We start from the raw sequence: 18,052 nt of genomic DNA, 5'->3' as shown, positions 1-18,052 counted from the left end.
GGTAAGTTTACTTTCAAAAAGACTTAAATATAGAGAGACAGAAGCCTGACATTTGGCTGTTGTTCAGTTGCAAATTTTTCCATTCTTTTATTTACCTGTGAGAAAATCACAGTATTTCTTACTCTAAGAACCCTTTCAAATGCTGTAGCCTTTAAAAAACTATATTGCTCAGTGTGTGTGTGTGTGTGTGTGTGTGTGTGTGTGTGTGTGCTCACTCCCTCAGTTGTGTTGGAGTCTTTGCGATCCCACAGACTGAAGCTCACCAGGCTCCTCTGTCCATGGAGTTTTCCAGGTAAGGATACTGGAGTGGGTTGCCATTTTCTCCTCCAGGGGATCTTCCCAACCCAGGGATCAAAACTACATCTCTTGTGTCTTCTGCATTGGCAGGCAGATTCTTTACCCTTGAGCCACCTGGAAAACCTATATTGCTATCAAACAATTAAAAAATCTTTATCACACTACAGCATGAAACTTTGTTTTCTTGTTTATTTTTTTAAAATCCTATCATTGATTAAAAATAGAAAGTTTAGATGTTTTACTTCAAAATATTTTTATTCATGTAAATTAGCTGTCAACTTGAAACACTAGGTCAAGCACAAGTAAGTTAGAATGCAGCTGCTGATGCTGACAGAAAATGAATATGATAAATGAGTATTTGGGAATAAATAACTGCATAAGGTCATCTTATGATGGTATTTGACTTGATCATTATATGTAAAAAGATTTTTGATGTGTAGGTTTTTTTAACTCTCATATAGAGAATAGAGAGAAGTAAAAATAAAAACGGCAAAGTTTGAGTTTTGTCTGCCTCTTCTACAAAATAAAATGTTTGTGTTAAAATAAAAATTTAAACTAATACAATTATGTAAAGTTTAAAAATAAAATAAAATTAAAAAAAATAAAAATGTTTAGTTTTAAAGAATTAAAAATAGATAAATAAAACAATTTCAGTTCCATTAAAACTCAGCAGTGGCCACAGGACTGGAAAAGGTCAGTTTTCATTCCAATCCCAAAGAAAGGCAATGCCAAAGAATGCTCAAATACCGCACAATTGCACTCATCTCACACGCTAGTAAAGTAATCCTCAAAATTCTCCAAGCCAGGCTTCAGCAATATGTGAACCGTGAACTTCCTGATGTTCAAGCTGGTTTTAGAAAAGGAAGAGGAACCAGAGATTAAATTACCAACATCTGCTGGATCATGGAAAAAGCAAGAGAGTTCCAGAAAAACATCTATTTCTGCTTTATTGACTATGCCAAAGCCTTTGTGTGGATCACAATAAACTGTGGAAAATTCTGAAAGAGATGGGAATACCTGATCTGCCTCTTGAGAAATTTGTATGCAGGTCAGGAAGCAACAGTTAGAACTGGACATGGAACAACAGACTGGTTCCAAATAGGAAAAGGAGTACGTCAAGGCTGTATATTGTCACCCTGCTTATGTAACTTATATGCAGAGTACATCATGAGAAACACTGGACTGGAAGAAACACAAGCTGGAATCAAGATTACCGGGAGAAATACCAATAACCTCAGATATGCAGATGACACCACCCTTATGGCAGAAAGTGAAGAGGAACTCAAAAGCCTCTTGATGAAAGTGAAAGTGGAGAGTGAAAAAGTGGGCTTAAAGCTCAACATTCAGAAAACGAAGATCATGGCATCTGGTCCCATCACTTCATGGGAAATAGATGGGGAAACAGTGGAAACAGTGGCAGACTTTATTTTTGGGGGGCTCCAAAATCACTGCAGATGGTGACTGCAGCCATGAAATTAAAAGACACTTACTCCTTGGAAGGAAAATTATGACCAACATAGATAGCATATTGAAAAGCAGAGACATTACTTTGCCAACAAAGGTTCATCTAGTCAAGGTTATGCTTTTTCCTGTGGTCATGTATAGATGTGAGAGTTGGACTGTGAGGAAGGCTGAGCGCCGAAGAATTGATGCTTTTGAACTGTGGTGTTGGAGAAGACTCTTGAGAGTCCCTTGGACTGCAAGGAGATCCAACGAGTCCATTCTGAAGGAGATCAGCCCTGGGATTTCTATGGAAGGAATGATGCTAAAGCTGAAACTCCAGTACTTTGGCCGCCTCGTGCTAAGAGTTGACTCATTGGAAAAGACTCTGATGCTGGGAGGGATATGGGGCAAGAGGAGAAGGGGATGACAGAGGATGAGATGGCTGGATGGCATCACTGTGTCAATGGACATGAGTCTGAGTGAGCTCCGGGAGTTGGTGATGGACAGGGAGGCCTGGCGTGCTGCGATTCATGGGGTTGCAAAGAGTCGGACATGACTGAGTGACTGATCTGATCTGGTGATGGACAGGGAGGCCTGGCGTGCTGCGATTCATGGGGTTGCAAAGAGTCGGACATGACTGAGTGACTGATCTGATCTGATGATCTATTTTAAGATAATTAAGAATACTATAATTCTCTGTATCTGAAAGAATATTTTAATCATAATTAGTTTTATACACTCTTTTATATGTTGCAAATTTAGCTACATTCATTGAGAACTTAATGAATACCTACTATGTGACAGGCTTTCCAGGTGGCACAGTGGGAATAAATCTTCCTGCCAGTGCAGGAGAGGTAGGTTTGATCCCTGGGTTCGGGAAATCCCCTGAAGGAGGAAATGGCTACCCACTCCAGTGTTCTTGCCTGGAAAATTCCATGGACGGAGGAGCCTGGTGGGCTACAGTTCATGGGGTCGCAAAGAGTTGGGCATGATTGAGCATGCACACAAGCACTATGTACCAAGATCTTTGTTGAAGGGATAGTGTTTTATTAAAGTGAGTGTAAAGTCCAGGGAGAAATACAAAGACTTGAATTAAAATATACAGTTAGGGACATCCCTGGTGGTCCAGTGGTTGAGAGTCTACCTGTGTTGCAAGCAACGTGGGTCAGTGCCTGGTCTAGGAAGATAGGAAGGAAGATTCCACATTTGGGGCAACTAAGTCCTGGGGTCACAACTGCTGAGTCTATGTGCCCAAGAGCCCATGAGTCACAACTACTGAAGCCAGTGTGCTCTAAGCCCAAGTTCATCAAGAAGAGAAGCCATGGCAATGAGAAGCCAGTGCAGCACAACTACAGAGTAGCCCCTGCTTGCCACAACCTGTGACCCCACACGCAGCAGTGAATACCTAACGCAGCCATAAATAAAATTAAAAAAATATATACACCTGTGCTTGAAGAGAGAGGTTTGTGTAGCTTTATATACAGATTATTTTGTAGTTACAGGCTATCATCTATAGACACTTTGGATTAGATGTTTAACTTCGAAGTCTTAGTTGGAGATATTACAACACATATATGTGTCATATGTAATTCTTTTTGTTTTTTATATGAACCTACATTATCCCTGTGATTTATTTTCAGGAAGGAAATCTAGATTATGAGCTAGAACAAGCTGAAGCATCACTTAAATTCCTTACTAGTTTTGTGATCTCGGGTAAGAGCCTAGGTTGTTTCAACATGAGTGAAAGGGAACTAATAAATAGTACCTCCTATCAAGAGGGCTACACAGAGAGCCTTCAGTTATATGTATATTGTTTTATCTATAAAAATAAAATGGTGTGGCAAAACAGATACAATAGAGCTCTGTAGTACAACAGTATATGCTTGTTCATCATTCCCTTCTCCGGACTTTTCTGTGTTTGAAATGTATCATTATGCATAGTATATTTTCACAAAGATGGATATATTATGCAACAATTCCCTACTTTATTAAATCATGGGTCTCTTTGTTTCTGGAACATCAAATAGTAATAGTATTCTGCAGTATACAATTTGGTAAATACTACAATACTAACTCAGTAAGATATTAAAATAAAGATCACCAAACACTATTATAGGTCAAATTTGGGTTAGATGGCCATATACTATATTACAGCTAATTGGCATATTTTGCTCTTTTCAGATATGATCAACAGTCTAGGTTTAAGCACATTAAAAAAAAAAACAGTTTTTTAAAAGGTAGTAAGCCTGTTATGATTTATTAGGTAAATTACCAAGAGAGACTTCAAACTTCCCTGATAAACTACCATATAGAAATAAGAATTTTGTTTTTCAGAATATTCCTTAAGTTGAAGCTTGAAGACTTTAAATAAAAAGCAGACTGAAGTAATTTAACTTTAATGGCTAGTTTGAATTTATCTCAAATGATATGTTTATAATGATAGACTTAGATTTGTCACATAAAAAGTCATTTTGTATGCCATGGACTAAGGAAGTCAGATGGCTAAGCCCAATATCTATGGGTTGGGAGACTACACTCTTCCCATTAGAAGTTACGGTTGGACACATAAGCAATTGGCAAGGGTATTTAATCCTCTTACAGAGAAGAAGAATAAATAGTTAGAAACAATAATAGAAACCATGGTAATCCTCTCTCTCTACACAAATATTTACTTTCTGCATAAAAAGTCCACTCACTCTTTCCTAAGGAACACACATCAAAGTCTCATCCAACCATGGAATTAGGCTCCAAGTGCAGAATATCATGATAGTCTCTTCATCAGATTAGATGTTGCTTCTCTTCCATCAGATATCAATAAATTTTAAAGTTAAAAAATTAAAAGTTGTCTTTCTCCCAGTTATACAACATACAATGGGAAACAATAATTGCCATCCACACTCTATTGTCTAGTGTCTAAAGGGAAAAATGGATGACATACAACAGTAACTGTTCTATAATAATTCTCTCTGGTCAAGTGTTGTGCTGGCCTCCTTCACTGATGGTAAGGGAGTATTCTTGGGCTAGTTCTCAATTATATCTCTAGGAGTATGTTCTCCATGTTTTTTGGATTCCTTCTCTATGAGAGCTGTCTTACTCCTTTCAGGCTGCTATAACATCATAGCACAGACTGGGTAGCTTGTATAAACAACAGAAATTTATTGTTCACAGTTCTGGAGGTGGAAGGCTTCCCAGGTGGCACTAGTGGTAAGGAACCCACCTGCCAATGCAGAAGACATGAGACTTAGGTTCAAGATCCCCTGGAGTAGGGCATGGCAACCCACTCCAGTATTCTTGCCTGGAGAATCCATGGACAGAGAAGACTGGAGGGCTAAAATCCATGGGATCACAAGGAGTTGGACACGACTCAAGTGATAGCATGCATGCTGGAGGTTGAAAGAGCAAAGATCGAGGTACCATGAACCCAATCATGAGGGCTCCATCATTATGACTTAAACACTTCCCAAAGGCCCCACCTAGTAATGCCACCATATGGGATTTAGGATTTCAACATATGATTTGGGGGGAAAGACAAACATTCAGAGCATAGCAAAGACTTTTCTTGGCTATATCTGGACAGAACACTGAGAAATATTCTATCTCTGGGAGTTGAGTAGCATTTTTAGTCGGCTTCTTTTCTGTCAATATTGGGAATTCTGAACATTCCAATCTCTTAATCCATGCTGTTGGCTCTTTTGGTGGTATAACTCAAATTAATTTTCTGCTTTATATACCAGTATGAAAGTGAAAAGTGAAAGAAAGTTGCTCAGTAGTGTCCAACTCTTTGTGACCCCATGGACTATGCAGTCCATGGAATTCTCCAGGCCAGAATACTGAAGTGTATAGATAGTCTTTCCCTTCTCCACGGGATCTTCCCAACCCAGGGACTGAACCCAGTCTCCCACATTGCAGAAGGATTCTCTACCAGCTGAGCCACTAGAAGTCCAAGAATACTGGAGTGGGTGGCCTATGCCTTCTCCAGGGGATCTTCCTGACCCAGGAATCAAACCGGGGTCTCCTACATTGCAGGCAGATTCTTTACCAGCTGACCTATGAGGGAAGCACCATGTGCCAGTATCCACACCCACAATTCATTGGAGAAATGCCTTTATTCTAGACTGATACGATAACAAAAATCTACTTCTCTATTTACTGAATAAGGAGACCCAATTCTCTAGAGACTACTCACAGTCTGTAGGGTATCTCCCTCTTCACTATCAAGTTTATTCTTTTAGTAAAAGCAGTAATCCTTTTCTGGGAGTTTTCCCACTTCTTTCCTTATGTTTCCAGGCAAAGGGAGGTAGTGAGATTAATACTTCCTTTGCTTCCTTTACACTTAGTTAGTCTATGTTTCTTGTGTGAAAGCCCTATCATTTAAAAGTTCTGCTTTTGCAACTATAAACTTTAGATTATGATGGGGAAAAGGAGTTTGGTTTAAGATGGTTATAATAGAAGCTTCTAGGGCACTAAAAAGGCACGATTGATGTGATCAGTGGTAGAGTTCACAATGGGTAAGATCCAAAATAAATAAATAAATAAAACTCCTATAGTAAATTCCTAGAATTAAAAAAAAAAAAAAAAAGATTTCCTATAGTAGAAATAGGCGACATTAGAGACTAAATATTTAAATGAGGACAAAGCACAGCTCTATTGGAGTTAGAGAATGAGAGAATTTAGAACAAATTCTCTCATTAGATTGTGGGTGTTAGAACAAAATTTTTGGGACTCACATGATCAGAAATACATAGTCTATATCCTGAAGAAAAGATAAATATTTTGAGCATTCTTAAGCATTACTAAGCTTTAAGCTTTAGTAATGCTTAAGCATTTCTTAAGCATTACAATTTAACTTTATTTAGAATACATCTAAAAGAAGTTATTTCTTACATACTTTCTCAAAAAAATCTTTGGCATCTGTAATATGTAAAAATGGGGATAAAAAACCACTTTATTGAATTCATGTATTAATTTCAGAGATAAATGTTAAAATTAGATTAAGTATTATATGGTATGATAGAAAAAGGGACTGTTAATACATGGATTTTTCAATACAAAGATCACTGGCTAGAAAGTATGGTCTCAATTTGAACTAAAGTGACAAATTTATTAACAGTTTCTTTCTAAATAAAGCACTTATGGTACTGAAATCAAAACCACTGGAAACAATGGATGGATTACTTATTAAATTTTTTAAATTTATTTATTTTTATTTATTTAATTAATTAATTTTACTTTACAATATTGTATTGGTTTTGTCATACATTGACTTGAATCCACCACGAGTGTACATGTGTTCCCCATTCTGAACCCCCCTCCCACCTCCCTCCCCATCCCATCCCTCTGGGTCATCCCAGTGCACCAGCCCAGAGCACCCTGTCTCATGCAACAAACCTGGACTGGCGATTCGTTTCACATATGATATTTTACATGTTTCAATGCATTCTCCCATATCATCCCACACTCACCCTCTCCCACAGAGTCCAAAAGACTGTTCAATACATCTGTGTCTCTTTTGCTGTCTTGCATATAGGGTTATCATTACCTTCTTTCTAAATTCCATATATAGGCGTTAGTATGCTGTACTGCTGTTTTTCTTTCTGGCTTACTTCACTCTGTATAAAAATTTTTAAAGAGAAGAATTACATTTGCCATGAACTTTGACCTATGTTGGTTGGTCTCTTACCTAGCCAAACCTTAATCCATATAGCTAAACATGTTTGTAGAAATATATTGTCCACTTTTTTTCTGACCAATATAAAAGCTTTTTTTATAAAAGATATTGCCTGATGATTGGATTCTCACTTTGGAGCCTATAAAGAATCATAATTGCTTCTGCACAGCTCTGTTACCAAAGACAGTGATAAGATTAATGGTAAAATAAAATCTACTACTTTTTGGTGAGACAATTTCAATGCAATACCTGGTCCTTTCTGAAGAGTATTTCTTAACTGATTGCACAGACATGCTTTGGGAATGAGTGTTCTGAAATGAGTACTAAAATTTGGAGATTTATATTCAATGTTCCAATTGTACTGAGATATTTATTCATTATTTCAAAAGGCACTGTGATGGAGACTGGGAATATCAACTAAATATACCAATTTCTTTGCCTGACCTTTTGAAAACTGAGGCACTTGCTTCATAGATAAAATCCTCAGGAGTCCTTATGTTCAAATCTCTATTTCTAATCAACTTCAGAACTAGAAAGCCTGCTTGACATAGGAGAAGGATTTCTTGCATTAATCAAGTGCTTCTCTGGTCTTCCCTGAGGCTATGTGAAAATGTGGAACCTATTGAAATGCACTGAGGAAATTCACATTATTAATTGCCCAATCTGCTTTGAATTTAGTAGACCTTATGTGAGTATCTTTCAGAAATATATTAATAATTCAAAATTTTAATTGATAATCTGAGAATATAAATATGTATGGATTCCCTGGTGATTTAGAAGTGATTGATGGTATTTTCTACTTGATGGTAAATATTTATGATTTTAAAATTTTATTCTAAACATTTTAATTATATTCTAAGAAAATATAATACAATACAAAAATATTCTCTTGTAATTAAAATGTTTAGGATATAATTTTAAAATCATATATATATATATATGTAGCATTAAGTTGAAAAATACCATCAATCACTTATTCCCTGGTGGCTCATACAGTAAAGAATCTGCCTACAATGCAGGACATCTGGGTTTGATCCCCGGGTTGGGAAGATCCCCTGGAGAAGGGAATGGCAAACCACTCCAGAATTCTTGCCTTAAGAATTCTATGGACAGAGGAGCGGGTTACAGTCCATGGGGTCGCAAAGAGTTACTGACCATTTAACTTTCACTTTTAAGAGAATATTACTCTAAGATACCATAAATGGTAAACACATCTTTAATTTATATGCAATTAAAATAGAAAAACAGTGGCAAATAACAACATAATGTCATTAATAAATATTCAGATATCTTAGAAAATTGTTGAAATCAATAAAATAAAATATATATACACATATACCTGCATACACACACATTTTATTTTTTTGTTTTTTTAGGTAATTGTATATTCACCTGCAGCTGTCACCAATAACATAGACAGACCCTATGTGCCCTTGATCTTCACATAGCGATACCAGCGCTCAAAGCTACAGGGCAATATCCCATCCAAGAAATTGGCATTGCTACAGTCCTCTATCCTTGTGTATGTATTTGTGTATCTACCACCACATTCAATACACAAAGCAGTTCCATTACACCATGGATACCTTGTTTTGCCCTGTTGCCTGTCATCTCTGCCATCCCCAGCCTTCAACCAGAACCTCTGACAAATACTAGTCCGTTTTTCATTTCTATAATTTTTCATTTCAATAATGTTATAAGTGGAATCATGTATATGGTTTTTTGGTATCAGCTTTTGGAGTCAGCATAACTCCCTGGAGATTTTTTCAAGCTGTAGCATGTATCACTATTTCCTTCCTTTTGATTTCTAAGTAGTATCCCATGGTATGACTGTACCACAGTTTGCTTAAACATTCACTCAGTTAAGAACATGAGTTGTTTCTAGTTTTGGGCTATAGCAAAGAAAATAGCTCTGAAGATTCATGCACACATAAACTGAAGGTTTTTTTTGGAACATAGTTTTCATTTATCTGGAGCAAATGTCTAGGAGTGCAACTGCTTGATCTTATAGTAATTATAAGTTTAGTTTAACAAGAAATTTTCAAGCTCTTTTCCAGAGTGGAAAACATTTACCCTGTTATAATCTAAATCTCGCTAGCATTTTGGGCCATCACTTTTTTTTCCAGCTGTTCTGATAGGTATGTAACGGTACATTGTCTTATTGAAGTAACGTTGGCTTATAACATGACACGTCTTATATGTAAAACACTTCAAATTCTGTATATACTACAGTGTGCCCATCACCAAGAGTTTAGTTTGCATTCATAATCCTACAGTTGATCTCCTTTACCCACCTTGCCTTTCCCCAAGCCCCTTCGCCTCTGGTAACCACAATCTGTTCTCTGTACCCATGTTCGCTTTTGTTGACTTTGGTTTGCTTAATTTTTAAATAGTCCACATATGAGTGAAATCATAAAGTGTTTTTTCTTCTCCGTCTGACTTTTATTTAGCATAATGTGAGAACCATTGTGCTATAAGTGGCAACATTTCATCTTTTTATTGCTAAGCAGTATTCCACTGTATATAATATAAAAACGTCTTTACTCATTTATCCACTGATGGGCATTTAGGTTGTTATCCTATCTTGATTATTGTGAATAATGCTGCAATGAATACAGGAGTATATATAAATGTTTTTGAATTAGTGTTTTCATATTCTTTGTATATTAGAGATGTTTCTTATTTCTTGAGGTATTGCTGTAAACTTCCCTCTTAATACTGGTTTTGCTGCAGACTCAGATTTTGGTTTCGGCTATTTTCATTTTCATTTGTCTTTAGGTATTTTTTCATTTCTTCTTTGGTTTCTTCACTGACCTAATAGTTGTTTGGTGGCAGGTTGTTTAGTTCCCACTTATTTTTTTCCAGTTTTCTTCCTAGAGTTGTTTCTAGTTCCATACCATGGGATTGGAAAAGATGCTTCACATGATTACAGTCTTAAATTCCCAAGGTTTGTTTTATATCCCAGTTAATGGTTCAGATCCCTTTGCACTTGAGAAGAATGTATTCTGTTACATTTAGATGGAATGCTCTGTATCCATTTATCAAGTCCACCCAGTCTCATGTTTCATTTAAGGTTGCTGTTTCCTTGTTGAGTTTTGTCTGGATGATCTACTCATTGATGTAATTGGGCTTTTATAGTCCTCTGTAATTATTGTGTTGTTGCCTATTTCTCTGTTTAGGTTTAATACTAATTGCTTTATATATTTTGATGCCCCTACGTTAGGGGCATATATATTAGTGATTGCTATGTCTTTTTGATGAATTGTCTCCTTTATCACTATATAATATTCATTTTTTGTTACAGTTTTTTTGGCTTAAAATCTATTTCATTTAAAATGAGTATGGGGCTACACCTGCTTTCTTTAGGATGCCATTCCCTTGGAGGATTGTCCTCTACCCCTTTACTTTAAGCCTGGTTTTGCCAGCACTGAATCTTGTGGGCACAGCACACAGTTGAGTCTTGTTTTTTTTTTTTTTTTTTTTTTTTAACCTGTCTAGTCTGTGTCTTTAGATTGGTGAATCCAATTGATTTACATTTATATTGATTATTGATAAGAGCTTAGTACCACCATTCTATTTTTTGTTTTCTGGCTACTCTATATCTTCCTGTTTCTTTTATCTTGTTTCTGTTATTTTAGTTAGGTGGTTTTCTACAATGTTTTCATTTTTTTTTTCTTTGCCTTCCGTTAGATTTATGTTTTGTGGTTATCACGAGGTTTGTATAAAATGTATCATAAATAAAATAGTCCTTTTTTTCTGTTGATAGCATCTTGTCTTAATTTGCCTATTAAAGTTTTATCCTTTTCCTTAAGTTTTTGTTGTCTCTAATGATCCCTTTTTATGTTGTGAGTTCATTACCAACTTGAAGTTATGCTGTCGTTATTTCTACTGACTTTTTCTTTAATCATTATGCTATACTTTTAACAGCCTATTCTGATATATTGAGTTGCTATTTTCTGATTTTGTTAGTCTACTTATGTCCCCTTAGTCAAAGTTTCATATCGCCTGTTTTTGGGTTTAGGCAGAAGAGCTCCATTCCGCACTTCTTGTAAGGTAGATCTAGTGGTGGTGGCATGCATGCGTGCTCAGTCACTTCAGTCATGTCCAACTCTTTGTGGCCCCATGGACTGTAGCCTACAGGCTCCTCTGTCCATGGGGTGCTCCAGACAAGTGTACTGGAGTGGGTTGCCATTACCACCTCCAGGTTACCTTCCTGACTCAGGAATTGAACACATGTCTCCTGCATTGCAGGTAAATTCTTTACTCATTGAACCACATGGGAAGCCTCTAGTGGTGATGAACTCCCTCAACTTTGTTTGGGAAAGCCTTTATTTTGTCCCCATATCTGAATGGTAACATTGCTAGATGCTCTTGGATGACAGTTTTATCTTTCAATACTTTGAGTATGTCATTCCAATCTCATGGCCTGTAGAGTTTCAGCTAAGAAGACTGATGATAGCTTATGGGGCTGATATGAAAGCTTATCTACCATAAGCTTTGCTGATTGCCATCTTTTTACCTTGGCTGCCTTTAATATTCTTTTTTTCTGTCATTGATTCTTGACAGTTTTCTTCACAGTCCAACTCTCACATCCATACATGACCACTGGAAAGACTACAGCCTTGACTAGACGGACCTTTGTTGGCAAAGTAATATCTCTGTTTTTTAATATGCTATCTAGGTTGGTCATAACTTTCTTTCCAAGGAGTAAGTGTCTTTTAATTTCATGGCTGCAATCATCATCTGCAGTGATTTTGGAGCCCCAAAAAATAAAGTCTGACACTGTTTCCACTGTTTCCCCATCTATTTCCCATGAAGTGATGGGACCAGATGCCATGATCTTCGTTTTCTGAATGTTGAGCTTTAAGCCCACTTTTTCACTCTCCTCTTTCACTTTCATCAAGAGGCTTTTGAGTTCCTCTTCACTTTCTGCCATAAGGGTGGTGTTATCTGCATATCTGAGGTTATTGATATTTCTCCCGGCAATCTTGATTCCAGCTTGTGCTTCTTCCAGCACAGCGTTTCTCATGATGTACTCTGCGTATAAGTTACATAAGCAGGGTGACAATACACAGCCTTGATGTACTCCTTTTCTTATTTGGAACCAGCCTGTTGTTCCATGTCCAGTTCTCTTGGACTGCAAGAAGGTTCAACCAGTCCCTCCTAAAGGAGATCAGTCCTGGGTGTTCATTGGAAGGACTGATGCTAAAGCTGAAAATCCAATACTTTGGCCACCTGATGCGAAGAGTTGACTCATTGGAAAAGACCCTGATGCTGGGAGGGATTGGGGGCAGGAGGAGAAGGGGACGACAGAGGATGAGATGGCTGGATGGCATCACCGACTCGATGAACATGAGTCTGAGTGAACTCCGGGAGTTGGTGATGGACACAGAGGCCTGGAGTGCTGCAATTCATGGGGTCACAAAGAGTCGGACACGACTGAGCGACTGAACTGAACTGAACTTGACAGTTTTAATATCATGTGTCTTGGAGAAGGCTTTTTTGTGTTGCGGTAATTAGGTGTTCTCTTAGTTTTATGAATTTGTGTATCCATTCTCTTCCCCAGGTTTGTGAAGTTCTCAGTAACTATTTCTTTAAATAAACTCTTCATTCCCCTCATTCTCTCCTCCCTCTCTGGGATGCCCATTATCCTCATTTTTTTAAAATGAGGAGAAATTGTATGAGCTTTTTCCATATTTGTGATCCTTTGCAACATTTTCAATGCAGTATATGATGCCATGCTCTTCTTAATGATTTAAGATTTTTTAATTTCAAATAATCGATATTTTGAGAATAAAAACTTATATTTCTTTTTAACATTTAATCCATTTGAAATAAATTTTATTGTATTTTTCCCTGATTGGTCATAGAAATATATTACATTAATCCCATAGAAAAGTCCTGATTATACATACCTAAAATAAATCCTCAATAAGAATTATATCTATAATTGCTGAAGTTTAGATTAAACCAAATTATTTCCTCAACCAATTATTATAATTTATAAAGATAAGTTTGAGGTCATAACATACATGATTAATTATTTTGCTCCTATCATAAAGAACATAAACACTAGCAATTAGCTTTCTTTCTTCCTTTATCTCTTGAAGATTGATCTATAGAATTTATTTATTTGAGTAAAGTACACACTATTACTATACTATACATTGGGCCTAATGATGCATCTTAGTTAAGGCAATTTTAAGAATTTGCTTGATCATGACCATTTTCAAATCATATTTATATTTTTATGACATTATTAAACAAATGTTTTCAAAAATTATTTTAAAAACTAAACACAAATTTTAATGTAGTCTTAGGTAAATGTAAGTATTCAAAAAGAACATGTGTTTAAATATAAAGAAATATATACTAAGAGGCAATGTAAGAAGTTTGAAAGAAAAGTGATTGAAAAGGAATGAGAAAGTGCCACTTGCTCAAAAAGACCTTATTTTCAAACCAAATATTGAAAATCCATTCGGTCAAATGTATATTTTTTCTTTCCTTTCAAATTGCAATTCCCTTCCCAAAGCCTTGAATGGAAAATGAAGATTGTAAAGAACCATTCTTCAGTTATGGGAGCGCTGAAGCCATTGTTGAATTTGTTGAATTACTCAGTTATTCCAAAAAGTTGTACAGAGATTGCCAAGGGTGATGGTAATGAATGAAATTGATCTAATCTTGCAATATGAAAAGAATTTCTTGGAGTGGAACACTTGTTTCACAGAGGAATCTTCAGGGAAATAACTGGCAAAAGCATCCTTTTTTCATGGAAGGAAACGTATTAACATGACATATAAGAGAAAGCCTGGACATTTTAAATCCTAATGCAAAGCTTCTCTATTAGAGTCCCACAGTAATACTAGCTTCAGAAAGCGTGCAAGCATCCTGAAAAATGAAAATGCCACAGCTCTTGTCTCAGTCATATACATACATTCTTGGCCAGGTCTTTTTAATTCTCATCATGTAGTAATGTGAAATTTAATTTATTGTATGATCTGTCAGGTACAGGCTTCAAGACCTGTGAGACTACTAGGCATCTTTGATTTGCTTTAAAGATTGGCACCAATCAATGGCATTCTGATTTGCATTTATAAAGCAAAGCTACTACATGGGACTTTACAGTGTTGAATCCCAGTGATGAAGTATACTTATATGATACTTTACCGCTTTTGAATTTCTTTCATATATATTTCATTACTTGAATTCCATAGCAACATTAGCAACTGTTATAATAACTGCAATACATCTTTAATTCATTTCTCCACCTATTCCATTCCATGAAAGCAGCTCAAAATAGCTACAGAAAATATAAAACTATGCTGGCTGATCTCACTTTAAATTCATGACCAGGAATTTCAAGTGGGTACTTAGCACTGCCAGGCAATTTTACTACGTTTCTCTAGTTCATTTACTCTCCTACTTTTTACATGACTGTTGCACAGCCCTTTCATTTTCTTACTCTCTGCTGATAACTTTGCTTCTCAATTATGGTTCAGTTCAGTTCAGTTGCTCAGTGGTGTCCAACTTTTTGCCACCCCATGAACCACAGCACGCCAGGCCTCCCTGTCCATCACCAACTCCTGGAGTTTACTCAAACTCATGTCCATCACGTTGGTGATGCCATCCAGCCATCTCATCCTCTGTCATCCCCTTCTCCTTCTGCCCTCAATCTTTCCCAGCATCAGGGTCTTTTCAAATGAGTCAGCTCTTCTCATCAGGTGGCCAAAGTATTGGAGTTTCAGCTTCAACATCAGTCCTTCCAATGAACACCCAGGGCTGATCTCCTTTAGAATGGACTGGTTGGATCTCCTTGTAGTTCAAGAGACTCTCAAGAGTCTTCTCCAATACCACAGTTCAAAAGCATCAATTCTTTGGTGCTCAGCTTTCTTCACAGTCCAATTCTCACATCCATACATGACCACTGGAAAAACCATACTCAATTACTGAGATAGGTGCAATTAGAAGAGACTTTCTAAATACTCTATCATTATATCTATCACTCTACATGAGTCTGTACCTATATATTTCTCCTTCCCTTTAACTGCAAAGGATGAACCATTCTTGCTGTCAGGCCCCTTCCTCTGTTCTTTGCATCCTCTTTCAATTCAAGGACATCACTTCTGGGTTGTTTTTTGTGTGTTTTTTCCACTTTGTTTTCTGTATCATCAATTTCCCCTCTCTGCTGTTTCTTCCATCAAAACACAAACATATTATGTTAGTTTTTTCCTTCAATTATTTCTCCCTTAACACTTTACTCTCTTGATCTAACATCTAAGTTCTGTACATTTGTCTAGAGAGTTTCAGTATTTTCCTCTCATTCACATATTACCCACTCCAATATATATATATGTCACTATCATTCTACTGAGACCACTCTGGTCAAGGTGACCAGTGATCCCTACATTGTGGAATCCACATCTTGTTTAATCACTCAGCAGCCCTTAACCTGCTAAACATATCACTATTTGGAGCCCTTTTAGTAACTGAATGCTGCTGCTAAGTCACCTCAGTCGTGTCCGACTCTGTGCGACCCCATAGATGGCAGCCCACCAGCCTTCCCCATCCCTGGGATTCTCCAGGCAAGAACACTGGAGTGGGTTGCCATTTCCTTCTCCAATGCATGAAAGTGAAAAGCTGACTCTAGAGACCCCATGGACTGCAGCCTACCAGGCTCCTCTGTCCATGGGATTTTCTAGGCAAAAGTACTGGAGTGGGGTGCCATTGCCTTCTCCATTAGCAACTGAATAGACAGTATCAATCTCACTTGGTTCTCTTACTTTATAGCTCTTTGAAGTTTTTTGCACTTTGCAGTTTTCTTTTTCGTTCCCTGACTTGCAAATACTGTAGTTCTATAGGCTCAGTCCCTGTATTTTTCTTTTTTATCCACAATTAATCTATTTTGACATTATCCAGAGTGTATATGCAAATGCCATCTAAATGTTAATTATTTCAAATTTACATCTTCAGCCAAGTCCACTTTCTTGAATTCCATATTTCAACTATTAATTTTTTAAAAATATGAATATACCAGTATGTGCCCCCAATATTAATGTTTACAAAATGGCACTTCTGTTCTTTCCTTCACAAATATGCTCATTCCTGAATGTATGGTAACTCTGTCTTTCCATTTGCTTGCATTATCCTTGATGCATCAAGGTACATCCCTTGATAGTTCCTTGTTCTTATTCTTCACACACAGTTTATCAGTAAATCCTGCTGACTCTACCTTTGAAAATTGTCTAGATTGTGACTATCATCTCCTACCAACATTACTACAACTGCATCTACCTCATTTCTTTCTTTCTTTCTTTTTATTGCTTTCAGCACAGCAACTAGGTTTATAAACTAACATCAGATTCAGTTCAGTGATCAAAACCTTTCAATATGTCCTCAATTTATTCCACTGACTTTTGAGAAGTTAATTATCATGGCCCCAGATAATTCTTTGACCTTGATTCCTCTCCTTCCATCATTTGATTCCTCCAGTCACATTCTCCACAGACTTCTCTGGACCTCAACAAAGATATTTTAATTTGAGGTTACTTCTGCCATGTTCTTTTGACTGTTCTTCCTCACTTTTTAGGGCTGTACTCAAATATCCTCTTTTCTTAAAGGTCTTTCTTGATGATTCTATTAAAAATAGCTAACTTTTCAAAACTGGCTTAAGTAACTCTCTAGCTCCATATCCTGCCCCCCCTTTTTTGGGGGTCTTAACATTTTTTATCTAATATACTATACTATATAGTATACTAGATACTATAGTGTAAGGATCTTTGCATTTTAAATGGTGTTTGGCATACAGAGGCACTCAACAGATACTTGATAAAGAAATAAATATTAAAGACTTTTGGTACATTTGCTTTTTTCTGTCTCCCTAATCATCTATTACCACACTAGGCTATGTTGTCCAAACAAGAATGGGTTTCATCTGTTTTGTTTAAGACTATGCCACCCAGTGTAAGATTAGTGCCTGCCTCCTAGTAAGACCTTATCAATAAGACATTAAATGAATGGATACATTAAAAATATTAATATTACTTTAAGTCAAGAAAGAGTAAATAAATTGCATGAACTTTTTGTTATATAAATTAAAACTGACTTCAATTCAGATCATTAGTTACAGTGTAGCTTTAATCTATATTTTCACATCATCATCTACCATGGACTTCTCAGTTTCCATATACAACTTATAGCTCACAAATCAGAACAATTACTATTCCTGAGTATAGAAGGAAACTACACCTATTTTCCATGTTGTTGCTTCTGGCTTGGGTGTTTGCTCTTTATAATTTCTGGTTAATATTTTATTTATCTTTCAAGATCTGATTTAAAGGTCAACTTCTCTGAAACCTTTCTAGACTTTTGCATGCAGAACTAATTACTCTCTCTTCTGCTATTTCACAACTCATTTATGCATTCATTGAATAATTATTTATTGAATTTTCTGGGGAGTATAATAAGACTTTGGAGACAGGAATGGTTACCTAGATGAATTTTACTGCGAGTTCCTTACTGCAGGTTTTCTAAGGCATTAGAAACAATTGCATATTGTTATTAATTATTGATTTATATATGTACTATCACAATTTTTCCCCGGACAGTTTCCATGAATTATTCTATTTGTGGTTGTTGTGGTTCTGA

The sequence above is a fragment of the Bos indicus genome, chromosome 5, assembly GCF_029378745.1.
Source record: "Bos indicus isolate NIAB-ARS_2022 breed Sahiwal x Tharparkar chromosome 5, NIAB-ARS_B.indTharparkar_mat_pri_1.0, whole genome shotgun sequence".
NCBI classification, from domain to species: Eukaryota; Metazoa; Chordata; class Mammalia; order Artiodactyla; family Bovidae; genus Bos; species Bos indicus.
This window is presented reverse-complemented; position numbering follows the sequence as displayed.